Here is a 24,231-nt window from a genome sequence, read left to right as displayed (position 1 = left end):
TTAATGCAAGCTTTTTTTTAAAATTGAGAAAAGAAAGCAAAAGCTCCCTTCCTTTTTAAGTGTGAGTAATCTATCCAAATCCTACTGCGACACACAAAGGAATGCCAGAAATTTTTCTTTTCATAAGATGCGGACTTTCTTTAAACACTTCCTCCCTGCGTTTTCAAAGCACGATTCTATGAAATGAAGGGGAAATGACACCCTTAGCCATTGAAAAGGAGATTATGTAAAACTGGTTGGAGAAGCCAGCCATGCTAATGCAAATACAAGTATGATCTTATTCATAAGTAGCTATTGTGTGAGAACTACATGTGTTTCCTGGATGTGCGGTCTGCTTAAAATTTTGCATCGTGTGAATGTTGGGCATTTTTAAGGAGACATTATCCTGTTTATTAAATTTTTGTTTTTCATATGGTTTTCATTTTTTTTTTTTTTAAATCACGGGTCTGACTGTCCATTGTGCTGAGCACTCAACTCCAACTCAAGTCAATGGGAGTGGTGGGCAGCTCTGAAAAATCTGACCTTGAATCAATTCTGTGCTCCCAAAGACGCTGGGTAGACATCTGTCGGGAGTAGGGATCCGATTCTCCTCTCATTGATGGCCTGTGTCTGCCATGTGCTGCTAGCAACTACTGACAAGTGCTGAGCACTCTTAATGCCTACTCTCTTTGACAGGAGTCTGCACTTCCCAGACATCTTGCAGGATTGAACCCTTATAAACTCCATTGAGTTCAAGGCACATAAAGCCCTGATTCGGCAAACCCACTTAGCATGTTTTTAAGCATATGTTTTAGTCCCATTTTGAAATCAAAAGACTTCAGCACCTGCTGAATTGGAGCCTTTATTTGGTTTTACACCATTTTAAGTGGGATCAGAATCACAACCTAGTCACAAAGAACCAGGTAAAGTTATCGCAAGCACTGAGTTGGAATTGAACACCAACCCCTTTTCAGTGCCTCAGAGGCCATGAACAAAAAAGGCGGATTAGAGGAGCAAAACCGGTGTCCAAACAAACTAGCTAATATCCTCAATCAAAGCTGAAGAACTGAGTCTTTTCTTGGTGATAACCTGAACTTCAGCTGGGGAAGGAGTAGATACTGTACACTTCTGTCTCACACTTTATATGCACTGTTTATGCTAAGACAGACACTGTGCATGTGCTAAGTATGTTTTTAAAAGTCACCTTATAGGGCAGCCGGCACTCCTTTTAGCTCTGGTACTTGTTAATCTTCTTGGCTTTCAATGGAACTTCCCCGGGGGTGGGAGGAAATGCGTGGTCTTGAACGTGTATTTTACTTTTGATAGGTGGAGAAACCCTAATTACTCTTCATTATGTGGGGCCTTTTGAAAGCAGTGCCTGTACTGAATGCCCATCCTGTTCAGATCTGCTCCAGATGAGTTCTGAGCTCATTCTACAAGACCCCCAGGTCTTATCATCTGAAGGCTGCTCAGCATTTTGGTGAGGAAATGATTATAAATTCTTTGTACTCGGGTCTACTTACTCATTTAGCAGCTGTTACTAGTCATAACGTTTTTCTTTTTAAGGCGGGTCATTGGATTTCTTTTGACTAGCATCCTCTATGAATCTGTATTTGGTAAGCTCAAGTTAAATAGGGAAAATTTCATTTCACAAAACTGACCTCTCAGGCATGTCCATGAAAAGGAAAAGCCTTACATTTTTATTTTTGAATATTATCTTCAAAAGTTGTAAGTAGAAGACTCAATGTCCCTGGCATAAGTTCCTGCATCCGGGCTAGGCCCAATAACAGGACCATATATTCATACGTTTTAAAGCCAAAAGGGACTATAATGATTATCTAGTCTGATATGCTGCATAACGCAGGCCAAAGTGCCAGTACGCCCTCATTGTTAATAAAGATTCTTCTTAGCATTGGTTAGAAAGTGGCAGCTCAGGGGAATTGGTGAACATTTCATTACTCCCTCCGCAAATTTTCATCAAAATTTCTTTTTTGTTGAAATTATCCAGCCATCCCAAGTTTAGTTCTTTGAACATTCAGAGCTATAGTCTCAATGGAGCCATTCTTGGCATACATGATGCACCAGGGCAGCTAAGGTGTCCTCTCTATTCATCCACCCTCCCTGGCACACTCTCTATTCTGGAGACGGTAGGAACAACTAGTGCAGAGCTGACTTCACCACCTTTATCCCACCTGGGAATCTCCAGATACCGTATTAGGTGCTCAGATATCAGAATGATGGGTGTGGTACAGAGTCTAAACAGAATTAGGACAGCACAAAATGGATTTACCAGGGCTGAGGATCTGGCCCTAAGACAACACACCTGGTTTCATAAATACCTAGGGGGTGGAAATCCGGATTTCCAAACAGTGAATTACTTAGCTTAGCAGATCAATTTCCCATTGGATAAGAGCTCATTAGATCTTTGTCTAAAACCTTTATTCTAAAGGGTCACATTACTGAATGTTTTCCTAATGCTCTGAATATAACTCGATATGCATCCCGTACAGAAAAAGGAGCTTGCTAAATATAGATATCCGCTTACTTATTAAAAATATATTTACTAGTTTGATGGAATTGTGGCAAGAAAGTTAACTTCCTCCCCCTCCGTTCATTCTTTAATCTATCAGAAGAATTATGAAATTTTTTAAAAGATCAAACGCTGAGATTCTTCACAAAAGTTGTCACAATGAATTCATTTGCAGATCTTTTATCCCTTCTTCCCCACTGTGCTGAAGTAATGTTGACTATTTCTCTCTCTCTAAAGATCCAGTTGAAAAGGTTGTTGCAAGGACTCATTCTCCTACTCTCTTCCCACCTGGCACCAACATATTCTGGAAACTAAAACACAGGTGTTGATACCTGAGTGTTCTTGCATTGTCCAAATGTGATCTCATAAAAGAAGTCTTTGAAAAGGTGGCATATGATATAGTAGAGTGGAGAGAAAGGAACAGCATGCTGCCCAAATTCCTCTCTTTCACTAATAGCACTCTCTCTGTTCTTGGAGATCAGATACTTTTTATTGTTTGGATGTCTGACTAGTACCAATCAACACATTTCTTAAACACCCTTAAACAGCTGTTTAAGAATGCTACAAGGTTCTAACTCCTTTGGATTAATTAAGAGGTTTTGAAATGAACAAAACCTCACCGTGTACTATCAGTGCACAGAGAGAATTAACTGATAAAATATTTCTTGCTACTGTTTCCCCCATTACATGATAGAGTCCCGTTTCCCCTGCCCCCGCCCTATAACTTTCAAAGAAACGAAAGAATGTTTTAGGGGCAGCACTTAGATTAGAGTTTGACCATCCTTACAATTAAGTGTGCTTTATTCGGCTGTTAGTTGTATACAGATAAACTAGTCCCCGCATTACAGAATCTTGCTGGGTTTTGCCACGTGTCCAATGAGTAGTGAAATATGTAAAATCATGTTACATAACCATCTTCCTGATGTGAAGTGAATATCAGACTAGGATGTTAGTTGCTCCAGTTTTATGCCACTAAACTGTGCATTGACAACAGCTGTGAATCAGGCCTATTTGGTCTAGTGTTATGTTGCTAATGTTGCTCTTGGGTGAAATTTTTGGACAGAAGCATTCTTTTGGGTGGTGGAGAGGGGAAGGAAGATTTGGCAACACCATAATATTTTGCAAATTCACATCAATTCTGAGGAACTGTTTTGGTAGGGAAAAAAACTCTAAAAAAATCCCCCAACTTTGAAATGTTTAGCTTTGACATTTTCAGAAGAAATATTTAATTTTTTTTAAATTCAAAAACAACTTTTTTGTTTTGAAATGTCCTTTACTTTTATTTTAAAAACTTAAAAAGTTAAAGAAAGCACAAAATCAAATAAGATGTTTCATTTCAGATCAAACAAACCATTCCATTCTACCCACGAGAAATGTTTCACATTTTCAAGTTTTCAAAAATTTCATTTTCAATTTGACCCAAATGAATTTTTTTCAGATTTTTTTGGTAACTGTCAGTGAACCAGAAAAATCCATTATTTGCCCAGCTCTACTCCTGATAACATTTCATACCTACTAGTTGTCATATTTACTACAAAATCAATGGGGAAGTTAAAATGTGGGGGTCTGAGTATGGATAATTAAAAAATTACTGGTTAATAATACCAAGAGGAAGGATAGTGGAATTTTTAGCGTGCTATTCTAGGACCCAGAAAACATGAGTTCAATTTCCTTCTCCACCACAGAATTCCCATAAGACCTTGGGCTAGTCACTTACAGCTAGATTTTTAAAGGTTTCAGAGTAACAGCCGTGTTAGTCTGTATTCGCAAAAAGAAAAGGAGCACTTGTGGCACCTTAGAGACTAACCAATTTATTTGAGCATAAGCTTTCGTGAGCTACAGCTCAGTGACCAAAGAGGGGGATAGGTGCCTATTATGATTTTCAACTCCCAGTTGGTTTTTTAACTTTGAATCAACTAGCTGAATAAATTGAAATGAAGAAAATAGCATCCCTGCACCTGCAGAACAGGCTTTTGCTGTCAAAAGCTGCTTTAACATTTAAAAAAAAACCTCTGGTTTTCAGGGTTTTGGCAGTGACTTCCACCAGTTCAGTGGTCTGTATTTCTTTCAAACTTCCGCAACAAACAGACAGCTCGAATTTTTATTCTAGTAAGTTTAGACCTTAACATCAGTTGTCATAATTTCAAATTTAATTTTAAATAGGTTTTTAAAAGAAAGATACATGCATTAAATTTAAACACCAAAAATCCAACTCAAATAAAAATAAATCAATTTTTATCCACCCATTTTAAATGCATACACTATAAGTTGCCCATCCATGCTTTGGTTGTCATTATGTATTTAATATTCACAACAATATCACAAATCCATCACTAATACATATACAGAAAACATACTAATAAGATAAGATTCCATGACATCTGACATTGTGCCCACACCCACTAAATTTTGGAGGGGAGTGACTATTATGTTCTGGTTCAGCCCATTATGAAGATTGTGACTTTGAGCCTAAGCCTGGGCCTAGATCTGAATCTAGAACTGAACGTACCTAATTTGCTGGGTGGTCAGAATTGGGAGTTCCAGTACAAGTCTTCCTTCAACTGTTTAGATTCTCCAACACACCCACATTCCTAGTATTTCCTTAAGGGTACAGAAACGATGCAGGTCTAAATATACAGCACTGTTTTAATGAACCAAGGAATAGGTCTGATCTAAAGCTGACTGAAATCAAGATTCAAATGTACTTCAGTGGGAAATAACAGAACGCCACTAGCCATCACCTTCAGCCCCCAAATAAAACCTCTCCAGCACATCATCAAGGATCTACAACCTATCCTGAAGGACAACCCATCACTCTCACAGATCTTGGGAGACAAGCCAGTCCTTGCTTACAGACAGCCCCCCAACCTGAAGCAAATTCTCACCAGCAACCACACACCACACAACAGAACCATTAATTGGAATTAATTTGCAAACTGGATACAAGTAACTTAGGCTTGAATAGAGACTGGGAGTGGATGGGTCATTACACAAAGTAAAACTATTTCCCCTTGTTTATTCCCTCCCCTCCCTCCCCCCCTGTTCCTCAAGACGTTCTTGTCAACTGCTGGAAATGGCCCACCTTGATTATCACTACAAAAGGTTTTTCTTCCCCCTCTCCCCCCTCCACTCTCCTGCTGGTATTAGCTCATCTTAAGTGATCACTCTCCTTACAGTGTCTATGGTAACGCCCATTGTTTCATGTTCTCTGTGTATATAAATCTCCCCACTGTATTTTCCACTGAATGCATCCGATGAAGTGAGCTGTAGCTCACGAAAGCTTATGCTCAAATAAATTGGTTAGTCTCTAAGGTGCCACAAGTACTCCTTTTCTTTTTGCGAATACAGACTAACACGGCTGCTACTCTGAAACCTATACAAGACCTGATTTTCGTGTACGTGCTGCTCCCATTGACTTTCATGGAAGTTGTGGTTGTTGTGAATCTCTGAAATTCAGGCCAAGCAATTGGCTAGAGACTAATTGCTCTTGTAAACCATATTACAAACCTGAGTTATACACAGTATTGGAATGAGACCACACTATGAGTTATGGGGAGTTAGAGAACAGGACCTTCAGCTCCAGAGCTCAGACCTCTGCCACTGATACTAAAATAGAACTCCATTAGCTACTAGCCATTGCAGATTTTGATTCCCTATGTGTACCAGTCACTAGAGGGGGATGCAACATACATAGCCATCGCGTTACAGTACATACCATGCTGATGACAATATGTACTTAATTCTAAAACAGCTTAGGTGGAAGGAAAATCTAGAATGGACACACAACTGTGTATAATAATATAAGGAAGGCTTGCACATGATTGCTAACTCATGGAAAAAACCCTATGTTTTTCCACACATAATAATACAGCATAATGTGATGATGAAGATAAAAAAGCACTTAAGTGTATTGAATGACCAGCACTTCTGACCTAATTTTCAAAATTAAGCTCATTTCCATTTCTAACTTCTGTGCTCTCGCTAAATGGCCCAGCTTTTCCTACCCTGCAGTTGGACCTGCCTTATGGCATTGGCTGCTTTTGCTCTTCTGCCCCCTGCAGTTGTAGGCAAACAGTTTCTCATGACATCTGCCAGTCCGGGATTGCTTTCCCCATACTAACTGTGTAGAAAAAGGCCCCACTCAAGGGCCAGGTCCTCAGCTGGTCTAAATCAACACATTCCATAGAAATCATTGACTTGGATCATCATAAACTTGAGCCCCTGCTATCTCTGTTCCTTCATCCCATGTCTCTATGCCACTGCTGTCTCTATTCAGCAGTGGATTCACTATCTGCACTCTTTATGGGTCCCTCTTTCCATCTGACTCTGTTGTCTTCTTACTTCTTCAGACCTCAATCTAACTTCCTTCAAAAGAAGCACTCAGAATTGGCTGGACTCCTCCTGCTCTCCAATGACCTGGGCCCACCTGATCTAGGCCACTGTGGTCTGATACACCTATACATCTCCAGATGTCATGTAGAATCTCATCATCTAGGTGAGTTTAATAATCCCTGTTAAACATGAGCAATTCATATTCCTATTGAGGGCCCTGAGAGTTAATACTCAACTAGAAACTGGCTCAGGCCCATTACATTGCCTGCTAGTCATGACTGTTCACATCCCCCTACCAACCACTAGTCTATATGTAATGATGCCCAGCATGACTCTGAACCACAGACCTCTACCACCTGAGCTAAAGAAATAACTCCATTCTATTAATTGGTAGCAGTATTACACGGTTATCCTATGTGTGGACCATCTGCTGTAGAGGGAACAGATACATGCTGTGCAAATACATTATGTGCCATTTAGCCCTTCGCTATGTTAACCTGCTTGTAAACCAAAGCAGAGGAAAGACAGAGAAGGCCGGAAAGGTGTCCTATATGCTCTTTTTGGCTTCCTTGGGGAAAGATTTAAAAGTTGCATGAGGAAGAGAATAGGAAAAACCACAAAGAAATATTTACTTGGATTCCCTTTGGAATCATTGACCATTATTAACTATTGGGGCTTCTTTAGGCCTGATCCAGGCCCATAGAACAATGAGAGGCATTCCACCGCACTTCAGTGGGCATTTGGATCACATCTTAATTGGGGAGAAACTTGCACAGAAGGTACTCATGGCATATTCCTATCTGTGGGTAAACAGAGGTTGTCGGTCTCCATAGCTGTCAGTTTTCATCAGCACTAAAATTCACATTCAACTTTTCAAATTAAATAACATTTTATTAAATTTTCCTTTAAGGGTGCATATAAAAAAAATCACCAGCATACCATGGTTGTAAAATCATGTGATGACATTACAGTGTCATAATGGTAAGAAAAATTCTTCTTTGACAGATTAATTTTAAATATTAGAATGAAACAAATAATAATTCAAAGGAGAAAAGAAAGTGAAATGACTGAATGAGTAAGAAAACATGAGGCCGGGGGGGGAAAGTGACACAAAAGCTACAAGGATAAATAAAGTTCACTTAAGACAGAATGACCAACAGCTTGGTTAACTACAGAAGTGTGTGTAATGCAAGGTACATTTTATCAGACTTGCCATGTTAGAATTTCACATGAAATATCTTCTTGGCATATAGATTCTGTAAGACCTTAAAAAGTCCACCTGGCACGCTGTGTGAATTCCATTGAATAACACAGAGTTCCTCTATTAAAGACATTCCATTTCTGCAGCACAAGTGGAATTTACAGGCCCCATATTTTAGAAAATATTGCCAGATCTGGTCCCATAGAAGCAATTTGTTGCAATAAGCCACCTTTTCAAATGTAACTGTTTACAACATGGAGTTTCCCCATAGCTCAAAGCCGGACACCAAGTTGGCCTTCTAGAATTCCAGTAGGAGTCTTTATGCTATGAAGATAGTGCCAACGTACTAGTTCAACACTCCACTTTTGGGAACTGGAAGAGCTGAAACACATGGCCAAGACAGTCAGTGAAAATCCAGGGAGTTCTATGTGAGGCCAGCTGCAAATTCACTCTCAGTAGAATCTTTGACCAGAAAGAGCAGCCAACAGAACTGTACACATGCTTAAATGTAAGCACTTTCTAAAATACTTTCATGAATTGGAAGATTACCCAAATACAGAAGATTGCTACCTGTAGCCTCATTATTTTAAAGGAAAATAACTGTCCTGTGGTACTTCCAATATTGTAAAGCAGGTCCAGGCAACACACACATTTTAGATATGATGCTATATAAATGTAACTTCATGTTATAGTTCCTATTCATTTAAAGAAGGACTGGTTCCAACTTGGCTGCATTATTTTAGCTCTTGTTTAAAATGCTGATACCATAATGAATCTGGAATAGCATATATAATATATAAATATAAATTAATAATTGAGGTCCCATAAATCATCAACACAGCTCTAAAGTTAATAAAATGGCTGCAGAAGAGGAAAATGGTAAAATACGCCACAGAATATGATTTGTATAATTAAAAGATAAAATGATTAAAAAACCCTCTAGTGACAGATATACGTATCCAGAATGCCCTAATTTGTCACTTTAGGGCCCAATCCTACACCACTCATGTCCCATAAAATGGTAACTTTACCATTAACTTCATGCCAAATGGGATTAGGTTCTAGATTTGCTCTTTTCTCAGTACACCTGAGAAATTCAGCTGCTACTCCTTACATGTTCTGTTGGCTAACCATGAAGAATTAGTGGCTGAAATTTTGGCTTCACTGAAATCAATGGCAAATCTCCCATTGACTTCAATGCAGCAAGGAATTCACTCAGTTTATTACTTCAGAGCTACAAAATACATCATTTTGACTATCCTGTTATTTGGCAGTTTTCCCTCCTACTAACCTTAACATCAACAAAATGTCTGATCCACAAATTTATTGTAGACGTTATTTACAGGAAAAAAATGCATGCAGATTCATTCACTGGTGAATGAATCAGACTGTATTAGCTAATCTATTTATCAATATAAAGTCAATTATTCTGAATCATCATGGCTAGTTGGTACTTGTGCAATGTAAACATAAATAATGGAATCAGTTGGGTAATAAATGTATTCATAAGCCAAAATATTGAACAACTCTCATCATTGCACCATAAAACCTAGTCCACCTTAAAGGGACAGCATAACTTTAATCCCAAAATGTAATAAAATATGTTTTTTAAACACTGATATTAATATAAAAGTTTTACTAATTAAAAAAAAATCAGTGAAAACTTTTTAGTTATTTAAAGGTGTGGTAGGTAAATGTATACAATGCTTAAAACAAATAAGAATGTCAGTGTGCTGAACAGCTTATCATCTGAAGCCTGGATCTTGAGTAATCCCCTTGAATTCATGTACAAGTGTTTATAGGGCTGGGGCCTAACAAAGTGCAAAACATCCTTCTTCAGAACTGGAGAACCAAGCACCAAAACAATGAGCTAATGGCTTGAGAATCAAAAAATGAACCTGACCAGAAATAAAGTCAACTTGACCATCTTGCATCGTCCAAGGACATAAGCAGAAAAAATAGTGAAAAGTAAATTTGAATAATTCTTTCCATTTTAATAATCTCATGTAACAACACAAGAAAGGAAGTTTTGCTATGAAATCTATCTGGCTCGATCACAAGCGGTTTTGAAGTGTTTGTTTTTACAGTTCCTTGGAAGCCTTTATTTTTAATATTTGCGTGATATAACAAATATAAGGATTCTTAAATGGGTCTGGTAATTTCCATCTTCTTCCTGGTCTGTTTATAAGTATCCAATCAATCAGGGCAGCTTTGCTACTTTTAACATCTGAGTGTAACCAGGTTCATTTATTAATTTAGTTGAATGTATACCTTTCAAATTAGATTGCCATTTAGCAGATTATTTATTTAACCAATCAATATGAAGGTTCCAAGAATTGCAATCTCCTTACTTCCAATAATGTGTAGTGTCTTATTGAGGTCACCTACTCCATTCCACGTTAGAATCAGAAGCTCTGCAACAGCGAGCAAATTTATTGGACTTAACCTTTTTAAGAGTTACCAGCACTAAGAATAGCTCTACATTACTGGGCATTCAATTTTTAATGGAGTTATAACAGAAGAATCTAATCTATTCATAGCATATATTGCTTTAGCACTCACATTCTTCTTTCCTTATCCTCTTTGCCATACATAATGCATAATTAGGTGATACAATATTTTCTTATACCGTAGATGTAGAGTAACACTTAGCCAGGAATTTGCTACTTGAGTTAGAAGTTTTTCCAAGCTTCCTTTCCATACTGGCCAGATCCACAGCCCATGGATATTTCCCTCCTTCCTTCCAATCACTGCCTCAGTGTTCTTCTCTATTGATCACAGAAGACCTGATATCCAAAGTGCCCTGTATACTTTATTGGCCAATTTGCTAGTAACAGAATCTTTCTGTGTAGTGACAAATTTCCATGTTTTTCTTTCAAGAGCTGCTAACTACTTACAGGAACATTGTGTTCTGAATTGGAGAGTGTGCATATGTACCAATGCCCTCCATGGGATGGACCATCAGACCTGTCAATGTGTTGGTGACTAGTGGTAATTGGAGACCCACAGAGGATAGGATATAAGCCCTGATACTGATAGTGGAGATACTCTCTCCTCTGGCTTAAAGGTAATGGTAAACATTGCAGGAGCAAAAGGTCCTTAGCTCTGACCCTGCTGACCTTTGTGAAGCTGTCATAAATATACAGGGAAGGGTAACCACCTTTCTGTATCCAGTGCCATAAAATCCCTCTTGGCCAGAGGCAAAACCCTTTCACCTGTAAAGGGTTAAGAAGCTAAGGTAACCTCACTGGCACCTGACCCAAAATGACCAATGAGGGGACAAGCTACTTTCAAATCTGGAGGGGGCGGGGGAACAAAGGGTTCTGTCTGTCTGTGTGATGCTTTTGCTGGGAACAGATCAGGAATGCAGCCTTGCAACTCCTGTAAAGTTAGTAAGTAATCTAGCTAGAAAATGCGTCAGATTTTCTTTTGTTTAATGGCTAGTAAAATAAGCTGTGTGGATGGAATATATATTCCTGTTTTTGTGTCTTTTTGTAACTTAAGGTTTTGCCTAGAGGGATTCTCTATGTTTTGAATCTGATTACCCTGTAAGGTATTTACCATCCTGATTTTACAGAGGTGATTCTTTTACCTTTTCTTTAATTAAAATTCTTCTTTTAAGAACCCGATTGATTTTTCATTGTTCTTAAGATCCAAGGGTTTGGGTCTGTGTTCATCTGTACCAACAGGTGAGGATTATTATCAAGCCTTCCCCAGGAAAGGGGATGTAGGGCTTGGGGGGATATTTTGGGGGAAAGATGTCTCCAAGTGGTCTCTTTCCCTGTTCTTTGTTTAAAACGCTTGGGGGTGGCAGCACAGGGTTCAAGGACAAGGCAAAGTTTGTACCCTGGGGAAGTTTTTAACCTAAGCTGGTAAGAATAAGCTTAGGGGGTCTTTCATGCAAGTCCCCACATCTGTACCTTAGAGTTCAGAGTGGGGAAGGAACCTTGACAGAAGCCCATACAACGACAGTGCGCAGAACAACAAACATGAAGTATGTTCTATTATGCAAATAATAAGTAGTACCTAGAGGCCTCATTGAGGTTTGTGCCCCACTGTGCTAGATGCTAGACTGCAATTCTGGGGCAAGAACTTTGTGTGTGTTATTTATTTTTTTTTGTACAAGGCCTAGCACAATAGGTCCCTGATCCCAGTTTGAGGTCCTTAGTCACTCCCACGAAGGAAAAAAAAAAAACTTCTATTCACCAGGGGCAAAAGAAAAATTGGACTCTCTCAACCACAACCCATATCCATCTTTAAAACATAGGAATAGCCATAACAGTTCCACAGTAATGGACTAATCTAGTCTAGTTATCTGTCACCAACAGTGGCCAATGCCAGATGCTTCATAGGAAGGTGCAAGAAACCCTTTAGTTATAGGATAAGCTGCCTTGGACAAAGTTTCCTCTGGACTCCACAAGTTAGAGGTTAGCTTATGCCCTGAGACATATGAGTTTATTTCACCCCCCCAACTTTTAACTTTTTTTTTTTTAGTATTTATCACTACAACTCTGGCTATTCTCGTACATTTCAAATCCCCTTTTGAATCCTGCTACGTTCTTGGCCTCAATGATATCATGTGGCAAGGAGTTCCACTTGCTAATGATGTGATAAAGTATTTCACTTTTGAGTTTGCCACCTTTCAACCCCATTGGCCCCAAAACAACATGAAGATTCCAAACTTTTTCTGAAGTGTAGTGGCGTTTTGTCCCCTCCTTGGGTTTTGTATTAGAAATGCACCACTCAAACTTGTATCAAGTACACACACCTAGATATTTTTATAATTGGTTCTTGAGACAGAGTGCACTGATAGTAGAGCGTAGCATTTAACTTGTGTAATATGAAACGGGAGGCAGCTGAAGAATTTAAGGGAGAGACAGAGGGTGTCACATCCCAGGGAATTATTTTTAAATATCCGACACCTGGTCCATTTAGTAGGTGAAGTATTTGCGCTTCAGATGTGTTTTAGGTATAAAATGGTCATTTTCTGGCAAGGATGATTTAGCAGCATGCGGAGAAAGGGATAAAAAACCATTTGAGGAAGGGAAATCACATCCACCCATCTTTCAGATTGATGGTGGATTTTTTTATGATAGGCTCCAGTTGGCTCCCCCACTCCAGTAGATCATGGTAATAATTTCTATCAACACCAGAATTTAAACAAAAAAGAGTGTCTTCTAAGCCACTTTAAAAAACTTTTACATTATGGTTGGTTTTAATAGCGTTCAAACTTGGAAATGAATCAACAATCAGAAGCTGAGATTGTACAGACTTTGCTATAGAAAGAAATGACAGAGCCCCTTACTCCCGCCCCACCTCTCCACTTCACAAACTCAGCAGGAATTTTCTGAAGGGACACCTTGAACATTTATCAGAGGGGAAGAACGGGCAGCAGAGACTGAAAATCATGACCCTTCTCTCCAAAGAAAGGGAAACTGTGGGGTTAAGAAAATAAAATTCTCTCTCACTAAAGCCGCCACATTGCAAATATGCCGTTATTATGCAGGAGGCTTCTGGAGAGGACGACCTAAAAATTCCACTTAAAAAGGAAACACCTGTTGGAATATTAACTAGGGCAAAGTCAAACAAGGAGAAAGAGGGTAGGTGGCCAAGTGGTTGGGAAAGTATTGAGGAGATGCTGAAGTTATTATTTTAAAACACAGCACTCCTAATATTTGAGTTCCTAAAGCAACAAGTTCTGTTTTTTTCATACAAATACCTTTTGGGAATGGAATACAAAAAAGATAGGGAGGCAGCTGGAGGCAGGAACTTTAAATATGATCTAGCTTCTAGAAGCCGTAGTTTTGGACATCTTCAAACCAGAGTCCCTAAAGCTAGGCACCCATATAAGTGGTCTGCTTCTCAGAGGTGCTGAGTGAGCACCCATTGATGGCGATTATTATTTGTATCCCAGAAGAGGGCTGGAACCCATTGCACTAGGGAGCTAACAAGACAAGGTCTCTGTCCTGAAGAACTTACCATCTAGGGCAGAACAAAGGAAGTATTTCTATCCCCATTTTACAGAAGTGGAATTTAAGCATTGAAGTGACTCGTGCCCAAAGTGACCTGAAAAGTGTGTGAAAGACTTCTGTTGACTTCAGTGTGCTATGGATTAGATCCTCAGCCCACAGAAATTTCAGTGATCACTGCACTGCATAGAAATGAAACATCCTCAATGAACTCTTAGGTACTCAGAAAACTTTTCAAGGGCCCCAACTATTCATGTAGCAAGAATTTAAATAAAATTTGCCAGCAAAATTCATTTCCTCAAGGACCTCTTTTGTGGGTGTGCAACGACTGGGTTGCTTTAGTTTGCAAACAGCTAATAAATGGGAAAATAATAAAAAGCTAATTGCATAATTGTAAACCTATCACTGAAAAATATTTGCGTTTAAGCTGACCGCTGTCCTGTACCCAATATAAGTTACAATTATCCAAGCACTGTGTTTATAGCTTTTTCCTCCACATCATTAAAACCAAATGCAATTCTACAGATCAAACAGTATTTAGAGAACAAACCTTTTTTTCTTTTCTATTTAAGAGAAATAAATCTTCAGCTACCTCATTTTTCTGGGCATCAGATTGCTGTGAAATCTTCAAGGGCATTTTTATTAACGACAAAGATCTGGGTTTTTTAGAAGTAAAACCAAATTCGGTGAAAATAATTGAGTTGATCCAAAGGATATTTAGGGTTAGCTGGCAGGATTAGTTTTATTTACAAACTGAAGTGACTTAATTTTACTATGTGTCAAACGATTGGGGAGAAATCCATGCATCTCCAGAATGCCGGGTTCCCAAGATGGAGGCACTGATTTCTATAGGTTGGGAAGCTAGCTAGCTCATTGCATACCCAGGACAAGAAAAAGATGGGATTCTTAAATTTTAGGGATGGGCAAACTAATATGAAATTAAAAATCTCAGATGTGTGTCCATTTTTAGAATTGCTCTAAATAAAGATCAGATTTACTCTAAATAAAGCTTCTTACAGCCAGGCAAGACGAGCCAAGAAGTTCATCAAATTCAGTGGAGAATTCATTATGCCACTCAAGTTAACATGGCAGATATACTACAACACACTAAGAATTTTCTCAAGGTCTTGACGTGGTCATTTTCTCTATAGTCTCATGATTTAACAGTTTCATGCATCCCTGCAATTTCCACATGCTTGTCAGGACACAAAGGCTCTATGCTGATGCCACTGATACAAGCTCAGCCTCCACAAGTGTCAAATACTAGGAGGAAGGATGTTCTACTTTTATTTTTGGCCAAGGCTGGAAGCACCAAAAGTTTTACAAGAGAGCCTCTTCCCAGGAGATTTACCATTCGCAGTGTTTAAGAAATTGCTTTCCAAACTTGCCTGAACTAAATTATTTAAAGCAAAAAAAACCTCAGAAGTCATCACTAATTATATCTTGATTATGGAAAATTTCATATTAAGTTAAAACTCTTTCCTCCCCTCCCCCCTTAGAAGTGTGCAAAGATCTCATCAAAATTCAGCAAAAATACTAATGAGTTTGGATTGCTAGTTTTAAAAAAAATGGCTGATAATTCAAAGTACTTACACAACATTTCACATGCTCAAAGCTCTTTACAAATATTAACTAATTATTCAGGCATAGTACAATTAAGTAATTTGCCCAAGGTCAAATCACCCCCACAAATAGGAGTAGAACTGAAGCGTTCTGAGCTCTTTATTTGTGCTTAGACCTCCAGACTGCCTCTCTCTCAGGACCAGACCATGGCTCTGCAGAGTGACGGAAGTGAAATTTATAGCAAACTAACTTTGGGGCTGAACATCTCCAAGCTGAGTTTTAGCTTTGGGATGACCAATGTAGAAGAGTTTTCTCCGCAGAACTTCAATAAATAAATGCGTGCCTGAGAGGAACGACAATCTACAAGAGAGAACTTTGGTGACCCCAAGGACTCTGGTCTCAACCATGTGAAGAGCTAGGACATTCATTCCATGAGCTACTGCCTTCTATTTCCTATTCAACTGTGCATAAAAGACTAGGGTTTGGTGAAAGCCAAGCTCCTCTATGGTTGAGCATTAGAGGGCCATATTAAATTCATCTGGAAGTCAACAGGAGCTAGAAGAGGCTGGAGTGTACTATAAGAAATGGAAGGTCGGAGCCAGCATTAGAGGGCCATATTAAATTCATCTGGAAGTCAACAGGAGCTAGAAGAGGCTGGAGTGCACTCTAAGAAATGGAAGGTTGGAGCCAGCAGTCACGACAGCCTTACATGCTATGTTGGGAAACGCTACACTACAATGTATAGTGCACTTGTAAGTTTTTCCCACTTCAAATGTCTTCATATTAGAGGGCATAAGATTTCTTTCCGAATAATGCATCACAGACGTATCTTAACTCCTCTTGAGGAGTGCGAGAACAATGTAGTTCAAAGGTTTAAGCTTGACATATTGAGGAGGCTAAGTAGCCCAATCCGTATGTGTGCGCGTATTTATCTTCACAAACATTCAGTGACTCTGTGTTGTGACAATGACGTGTGTTTGTAGCAACTTGCCCAGTTGACTTGCTTAAATGCAGAACATAATTATGATGGGTGCAAAACACAAAGCCTCCTCAGAGGGAATCTAGCAGCCAGTCAACCCGTCAGGCATTTCCCCCCTGCACCACCTCAAAGAGTCACCTATAGGGGCTTTTCTTGGTAGCTTAAGGATGATGTACATTGCAGCATCAGAGCCCTGGGTTCAGGTTAACTCAAGTTACCACACCCAAGATGCAGAAACACGCTCAAAAATCCCAGCTTTATTGTATTCCTTAACCAGTGCATCCCAGCTAGTGAAATAATAAGTGAGCAAGCAGCTAGCTTTGACCCTGTTGATTCCTAGAGTAAAGCCCCAATGTTCCCTTTAGCCTGATTTCAGTCGTCAGAAATCTCTCCCCTCCCAGCTCCCACTGAGCAAAGAGAGCCTGTTTGCTGTGCTTCTAAATATAAAGTTCAAGCCACACCTTTCTCCTAGGTGTTTGTGTTTTACTGAGTGATCAAAGCTGAGCCAGCTCATCCCTTTAATAAGGAGCTTCAGCTGATCCTGATTACCTGGCAAGCACATCAATCTTGTATCCCCAATCCTTTACTCCCTTAATCTTTAACCCTTTCTGTACCACTGTCCAGCATTAATCAAACAACACGAGAAGGGCTGCACCCAATGATCTTTTGTGACCTTTGCTGCGACCATCAGAACTGGTGTGATGTAATGAAGATTGAATTAGGATGGGCACCTAATTGCCTCGGGCTTTTTTTTGAGTCCTACTTGCTAGCAACAGTGTTATTTTGAATTTTAAAATAGGAACACAATTTTTAACAACATGCAAAGAAGTTTCCTTATAAAAAACAGATGTTCTCACACTTCAAGGGAATATTTTAGCAGTTGTTTGTGTGATACACATAGATCCTCTTTCTCTCTCTCTCTCTCTCTCAATGTGTGTGTGAGTGAGAGAAAGTATGTGTTTGTGTATGTATAACACAGAGGAAATGCTTATTATTAGTGAATGTTGCTGCATGATCTAGTGGTTAGGGTACTTCCAACATGAATTAAAGCCACTTTAATTTGGAGTAAGAGCATCCACACAGGGGTTTAATGCAGTTTAACAAATCCATTTTAAAAAAAACCAAACCTTTAGTTAGATTACCTTAGCTGAGAATCCCTATGAAGACAAGCCCATAGCTTTCAATGTACAGCTGCCTCCTCCACACCTGCCCCAGATTCCTCTGTCAGCTGAGCAGGGATCACAGCAGACACATTTTGAACCGGTGGGTTTGTAGGAGGTAGAAGAAAGGTGGATGGAGGTTTCCAGTTATACAGGAAAATAGAAGCCATCTGTAGTGTGTCTGTACCGACGGTGCAATAAACAGGGGGCATTCCTGATTCCCCAGGGTGGGGTTGCTATGCGCTTACCCAGAGAGTGCTCAATAAACATCACTGGCATTCTATCCTGTTCCTAATGGGACGGACCAGAGCCAGTCAAAAGGTCTTCCATTTTTTAAAATGAGGGGTTTGAGTCAAAAGGGAAAGAAGAATTTTGGAACCCTCACTGAATTCCATTTTAAATACTTTGTTTTGAAACTGTGGAAAAATTCTCACCTTCTCTGACTTCTTTAATCTCCCCTACCTTTTTCTACTACACAAGTGGTGGTAGTCAGGAGAGAGGGAGAAGAGGTAGAATTTTTTTAAAAAAAGGAGAAGGGGGAAAGAGAAAATAATGCTGTCTCTTGCTCTTTAACTTTCATGCTCTTCAAGTGAGAGAAAGTCATACTTTGACCTTAATGTATCACTATGGTCAATTTTTCCAACATAGCCACTGATTTTGTGCGCCCTACACCCAAGCCGCCTAATCTGAGACACCATGGATGCGCTAAACTCCATTTAAAGTCAGTGGAAGCAGCCAGTCCTCAGCACCTCTGACAAAGAAACTCAGAGGGGGTCACAAAAATGAAAGCATTCAAGAGGCAACTTTTGAAAAGGTGGCTGCGTATCCTCGACAGTTCAACCACGCAGAGCCCAACCAATGGGTGTGGCTAGCTGGTAAGTAGATCACAAGCCTATACAAGGGGAAAATTAATTTTGATAAAGGTAAAATACTGTCAATCCATCTTCCTGGGTGCAAGTGAGTATTTCGTTTAAAAGCCGACTCTCAAAGATTGTATAGGCTCATTATACTGATGCTCTTTATATATCTTTCTCGGGAAGTAAATCACAGGCAGTACCCTTGCTCACTTTCTATGCCAAAGCTGAGCAAGTCCCTGATCACCATCTGTTAACCTAAATAAATGGTGCTAATTTTCCTATGGCAGCATTCTGATGGAGTCAGCTGTCTGGTCTGCTGCAACCTCCCCATGATTTGATAGTTCTCAAGACATGTCTGGGTAAATGGCCAAATGTCCAATGAGCAGCTGCAAGAAGCCCTGTCAACTCATTAGCACCAATACCATCATTATCCAATGTGTTTCTATAACACCTTGTCTCCCGGAGATCTCAAAAGGCTTTACAAATGATCAGTAATGTATATCACCAAGCACCATACTGAAACACAGTAGCACACAGCATCTTTGAAGGACTGCTGAAAATTGGAAGCGAAGAATACCTAATCCAAAACACAGGGGAAATTTTAGGTGAATAGAATATAATTTCCTAGGTTGAAATTAGGCCAGATGATCAGGATTTACTACTCCACTCTTGTAAAAAGTATCATGGCACCACTAATGATCACAAGGAGCCAGGACCTTGATTTTTATGTCTCCTGCAAAAAACAGGCACTCCCACAGTATAGTGTTGTCAATGCTATGCCCAGGCAATGCATCATTACTGACTCAGAGGGGGGAGTCCCCTGCAACTGGAGTGAACAGGACACCACATGGGGGTTCAGCTCTGGTTTATATTCCCGTGTGACCATGAGCAAATAATTCAGTCACTCTGTGCCTCAGATTCCCCCTCTGCAAAATGGAAGAATGCTTCATTTCTCCAAAGCTAGTGCAGCATCAGCTCGCAATAAACGAGATTAAAAGCTACATTCTTCAAGGATCGCACCTTCAACATACGTTTCACACTGGATGGCATTCTGCCTTGGTGTCTGAGCAGCACATTACAAGTCAGGATTCCGGGGTTCTCATCCCATCTCTGCACCTGACTTACTACCCACCTCCTTCACAGAGGTGCAGTGATGTTTAAATTAATTAATATTTGTGAAGGGCTTTGATATTTTCATTTAAAAGGTTCTGCATAAATGGAAAGTTATTAATTATTATTAATAGCTCTAAGATGAGGCCACAGAGCTCAGATTTGCATCAGCATCTGAATATCTCCAAGTTTGGGGATGTTTTTCGATCCTTAGTAGTAATAACTAATACATGAAACCGCAAACATTGCTCTTCCTACTGATCTATTATCTTTGTTTGAAGAGCCTGAAATCTCTTCAAAAGGCAAAATTTAAGTTGTAAATATGCCAACGGACACTGACAAGCATGCAGATTTTAATCTCCCAGATTGTGCGCCACACTTAATTTTTCCTTGTACAGCTCTTATTATTATAATCTTGATAAGGCACTTGAAGGTGAGAAGCCGGGTCTAATAATTCACACCTAGTTGCAAAAAGGCAGCACTCAGACGAAGTGCTAGCTGTGAATTATTACACCTGAAGTCACACCCTGGAGTGTCTTAACATCAAATTCGAGTGTAGATGGTGGGATAGAAGTGAATAAGAAAAGATGAGGGCTCTGCACTTATGTAAATATCAAATAAAATTCACCAGTAGGCTCAGGTGTCCTTCTGGCAGGAAGTAAATTGGAAAAAAAATGCAGGTGTAAGTCATACAAGGAGAATTCAGTAGCAAACTGCTCTTGGTTACATCAGCCTAACAACTGTTTATGCAAACAATCTGGCTTACTCATTAAAGTACTGCTCTGATCGGCTATTAACTGTAACTGACAGATTAAGAGGAGAACAGCATGCGACAGATACTTCAGAACTGAGAGCAAAACATGTCAGTAGCTTAATCTAGGTTTAAATTCCAGCACCCATCTTCCCTCCTCACCCCTTTCCCCAGTACTTCACATGCATATTTCATATTGTCTAGTGCAGATCTTGGTGCCCACCTAGACACTTGGATATTCTCTGCTGGTGTCTGGTAGCACCCACAGATTCATTTTACATTCCAAATAACCCACTGCAGTGGCCACACATTCTTCTTTGCAATTCAGAGCACTCCTAAGATTGCAGATGCTTCTGGTATCACCCACTGTGCTTCAGTACTTCAAGTCCGATGCACATTCTTTAAGGTCTAATCCTTTCAAATAATAGTGCTTTCCCTAAAATGTTGCTCTGGTTCTAATGGAGAGAGGTATAAGATAGCTTAAGAAACTGAAAGAGAGTAAGTACTAACAAGGAGAACAGCTTAACAATAACGGCTCCTAAATAAATGCTCCTTTATATCATTCATGCTGCCAGCATCTTATAGGGAGGAAGATTTGGTCCCTATCCCAAGGACTTTACATTCTGAATTAAGCCCCAATCCTACAACAAGCCCCCAGTGGGCAGACCCATATACCAGTGTGGTCCTCCACTAGAATCTATGCGGCTTTGCATGGATGTAAAGATCCACCTGCATAGAGCTCAAGGCAGGACCAGAAAGATAGTGTTGTCTGACGGACACCCCATTGGCTTGGGACTACAGTGAGATGGGTTCAATCCCCAGCTCTACCACTAAGCTTGGGCAAATTGATTTGCCTCTCTTTCCTTTGTCTGCCATGTTTATTTAGACAGCAAGTGCTTCATAGAAGGAACTATCTTTAACTATCTGTTCATAGAGTACCTGGCACAATGGGGGCCTGATCTTGGTTTTGAGCCCCTTGGTGCTGCCATAATACAAAAGAATAATCTATTCTTCACTACTGACTCAGATACCTCTGCGGATGAATCCAGGCTCCATTAAGCCCCAGCTCTCTGCGTGGCCTTGGGTACGTTACTTCCCCTCTTTTTGCATTGGCTTCCCTAGCTAAGTATTTGTGCTGTTTCTAAAACAGCAATTTCTGTACTTACCCACTGCATAAGAGTGGCGGGATGGTTAATTATTAAGGTTGGCACAGCACATTGCACACGTAATGCACAACAACAGGTCCTGACTGCATGCTGTTATTAATAGTGCAATAGCCCATTTTAAATTCAAAGAAGTTCACCAAAGAAGGGTTAATCCATTAATCATTTCTTTTATTCAATAAGAGCTACTTGCTTGCTTGTCTCCAATGCATGCTCTGCGCTCCGACATTCGGCTTTACGTAATCAAAACTCTCGTCAAACTCCACTGTGGAGGTTTCAGAGTAACAGCCGTGTTAGTCTGTATTCGCAAAAAGAAAAGGAGTACTTGTGGCACCTTAGAGACTAACCAATTTATTTGAGTATAAGCTTTCGTGAGGTGATTCCGCAGTCAAGTCATTATGGGTCAGGTTTCTCAAAACATCTCAGCTTCCATTTTGGACCAAAGTAAGTGGCTAGCATTTTCCAAAGAGCTCTGCTCAGCACTTTGGGGGGTGGGGGGTGGGGTGGGGAACAACCCCTAACATTTTTTCAGGTGCCTAAGTGGGAGCTGAGCTTCATGAAAATCTGGCCTCAAGTAACATTAGCCAAAGCAGAGAACCCCTGCACTTTACCTTCCATAGAACACTTTCCATTTCAAAATGCTTTACGAAGTACAGCCCCTTGGCACCCAGCACGCACACACAGCGCAGGGCAGTACACAGCGGCCTGGAGTGGGGGGGCCACCCCTGTGGGAAATCCTGAGTCGTGCCCACAGCACCTCAGGTTTTGTAAGTTTCATCCAAGAGACCTTTCCCTTAGTTCCCAACCCTGCTCTTCTACCGGGCACAGAAGTCAGTGAAAACCCCAGGAAAGTGGCGAGAGACACTTCAGGGAGCTCTCCAGAGTCCAGGGATTCTAAACAGAGCGGGGCGACGTGTTGTAAATTTCCATCAAATTTCAAAACGAAATGTATAAATCCAAGACTAATTGAACTTTCTTCTGCATAAGAACGGCCATACCGGGTCAGACCAAAGGTCCATCCAGTGCAGTACCCTGTCCTCTGACAGTGGCCAATGCCAGGTACCCCAGAGGGAATGAACAGACAGGTTATCATCAAGTGATCCATCCCCTGTTGCCTATTCCCAGCTTCTGGCAAACACAGTCTAGGGACACCATCCCTGCCCATCCTGGCTAATAGCCATTGATGGACCTATCTAGCTCCCTTTTGAACCCCATTATAGCACTGGCCTTCACAACACCCTCTGGCAAGAAGTTCCAGAGGTTGACAGTGATTAGCGTGAAAAAAATACTTTCTTGCGTTTGTTTCCAACCTGCTACCTATTAATTTAATTTGGTGGCCCCTTGTTCTTGTATTATGAGAAGGAGTAAATAACACTTCCCTATTTACTTTCTCTACACCATTCATGATTTTATAGACCTCTATCATACCCCCCCTTAGTCGCCTCTTTTTTTGGTTTTTATTTTTGACCAAACCATAGAGCTGGCCAAGTTTTTTTTTAAAACTCTTACATTTCGAGTTCTAAATCTTTCACCCTACCCCCCCCCCCCAAAAAAAAGACAACCCAAAAGAAATTTTAGGGAAAAAATATTTGCTAAATTTTCCCCCTCTCTCATTTTCAGGTCCAGTGTGCAAGCCACACCACCACCTCGCCAGGCTACAGCAATAAAAGTGTTAATGAGGAGCAAAGATATTAAAAAAAAACCAGAATTCTTAAAGAACAGAACAAGTTAAATTAACAAGGCTGGAATGGGCACAGCTTTTTGGTGCGTTAGTATATATGGCTTTTTTTGCCAAGTTCATATTGTTTACATGCCGTCTTCAAGGAGGTTTAGAGTCTTTCACAGGGAGTCTGGGCTCCTTTAAAGAAACACCTCATAACGGGGCAGCTATAAATAGCCCCAAGGTGGAAATGTTTCTAGATCCTCCTTTGTGTTCACATATTAAAAAAAAAATAGTCTGGTTACATAATTAGTATTTATAATAAAGCTATTGCTAAGCAATCTCCACCACTGCCCAAACAGCAGGAAGAAATTGCCAATTATTCTTTTTCCCCCAAAGGAATATGCACTTAATCCTGTGCAGGGCATCAACAGAGACTTGATATTGATGTGTTTAAATACGGACTATGCTGGTTCTAATGTGGAATGTACAAAGATGGAAGATATTATTATCTGTGCAGGAACATAAGAACGGCCATACCAAAGGTTCATCTAGCCCAGTATCCCGTCTTCTGACGGGTGCCCCAGAGGGAATGAACAGCGCAGGTAATGATCACGTGATCCAACCCCTGTCACCCATTCCCAGCGTCTGGCAAACAGAGGCTAGGGACACCATCCCTGCCCATCCCAGCTAATAGCCACTGATGGACCTATCCTCCATGAACATATCTAGTTCTTTTTTGAACCCCAGGAAAAATAGGGGGTTATCTTCTATTTATGGGTGAGACTGTGACCCACTTACTCACATGAGTAATCTTACTGAAGCAAGGAGAACTACAAAAGGGGATCACGGTCTGGCCCGACAGGGTAGCACAATGTGCGCATGTGACAGCCGCTACATTGGTTAACACACCAGAGACTGAACACCTACTGTCTGAGCTAAAGAACCAACCATCCCTAACTGTGACGGTATCAGAC

The 24,231-nt window shown here is 40.2% G+C and overlaps 1 protein-coding gene and 1 long non-coding RNA gene across 2 annotated transcripts in view; one reads left to right on the top strand and one right to left on the bottom strand.

The window, feature by feature from the left end:
- LOC311511335 (uncharacterized protein) overlaps positions 1–24,231 on the bottom strand; it is a 205,574-nt gene that overhangs the window by 147,833 nt on the left and 33,510 nt on the right. The gene's annotated exons all lie outside the window — the stretch shown is intronic.
- On the top strand, positions 1,312–23,297 carry LOC311511448. Its single transcript, XR_014709292.1, has 4 exons — positions 1,312–1,459; positions 6,859–7,004; positions 18,362–18,588; positions 23,215–23,297. It is a non-coding gene; the product is annotated as an uncharacterized lncRNA (long non-coding RNA).

The sequence above is a fragment of the Lepidochelys olivacea genome (genome assembly GCF_965140295.1).
Source record: "Lepidochelys olivacea isolate rLepOli2 genome assembly, chromosome: 22".
NCBI classification, from domain to species: Eukaryota; Metazoa; Chordata; order Testudines; family Cheloniidae; genus Lepidochelys; species Lepidochelys olivacea.
The sequence above is the reverse complement of the archived record's forward strand: the minus strand, read 5'-3'. Positions and strand labels throughout refer to the sequence as shown.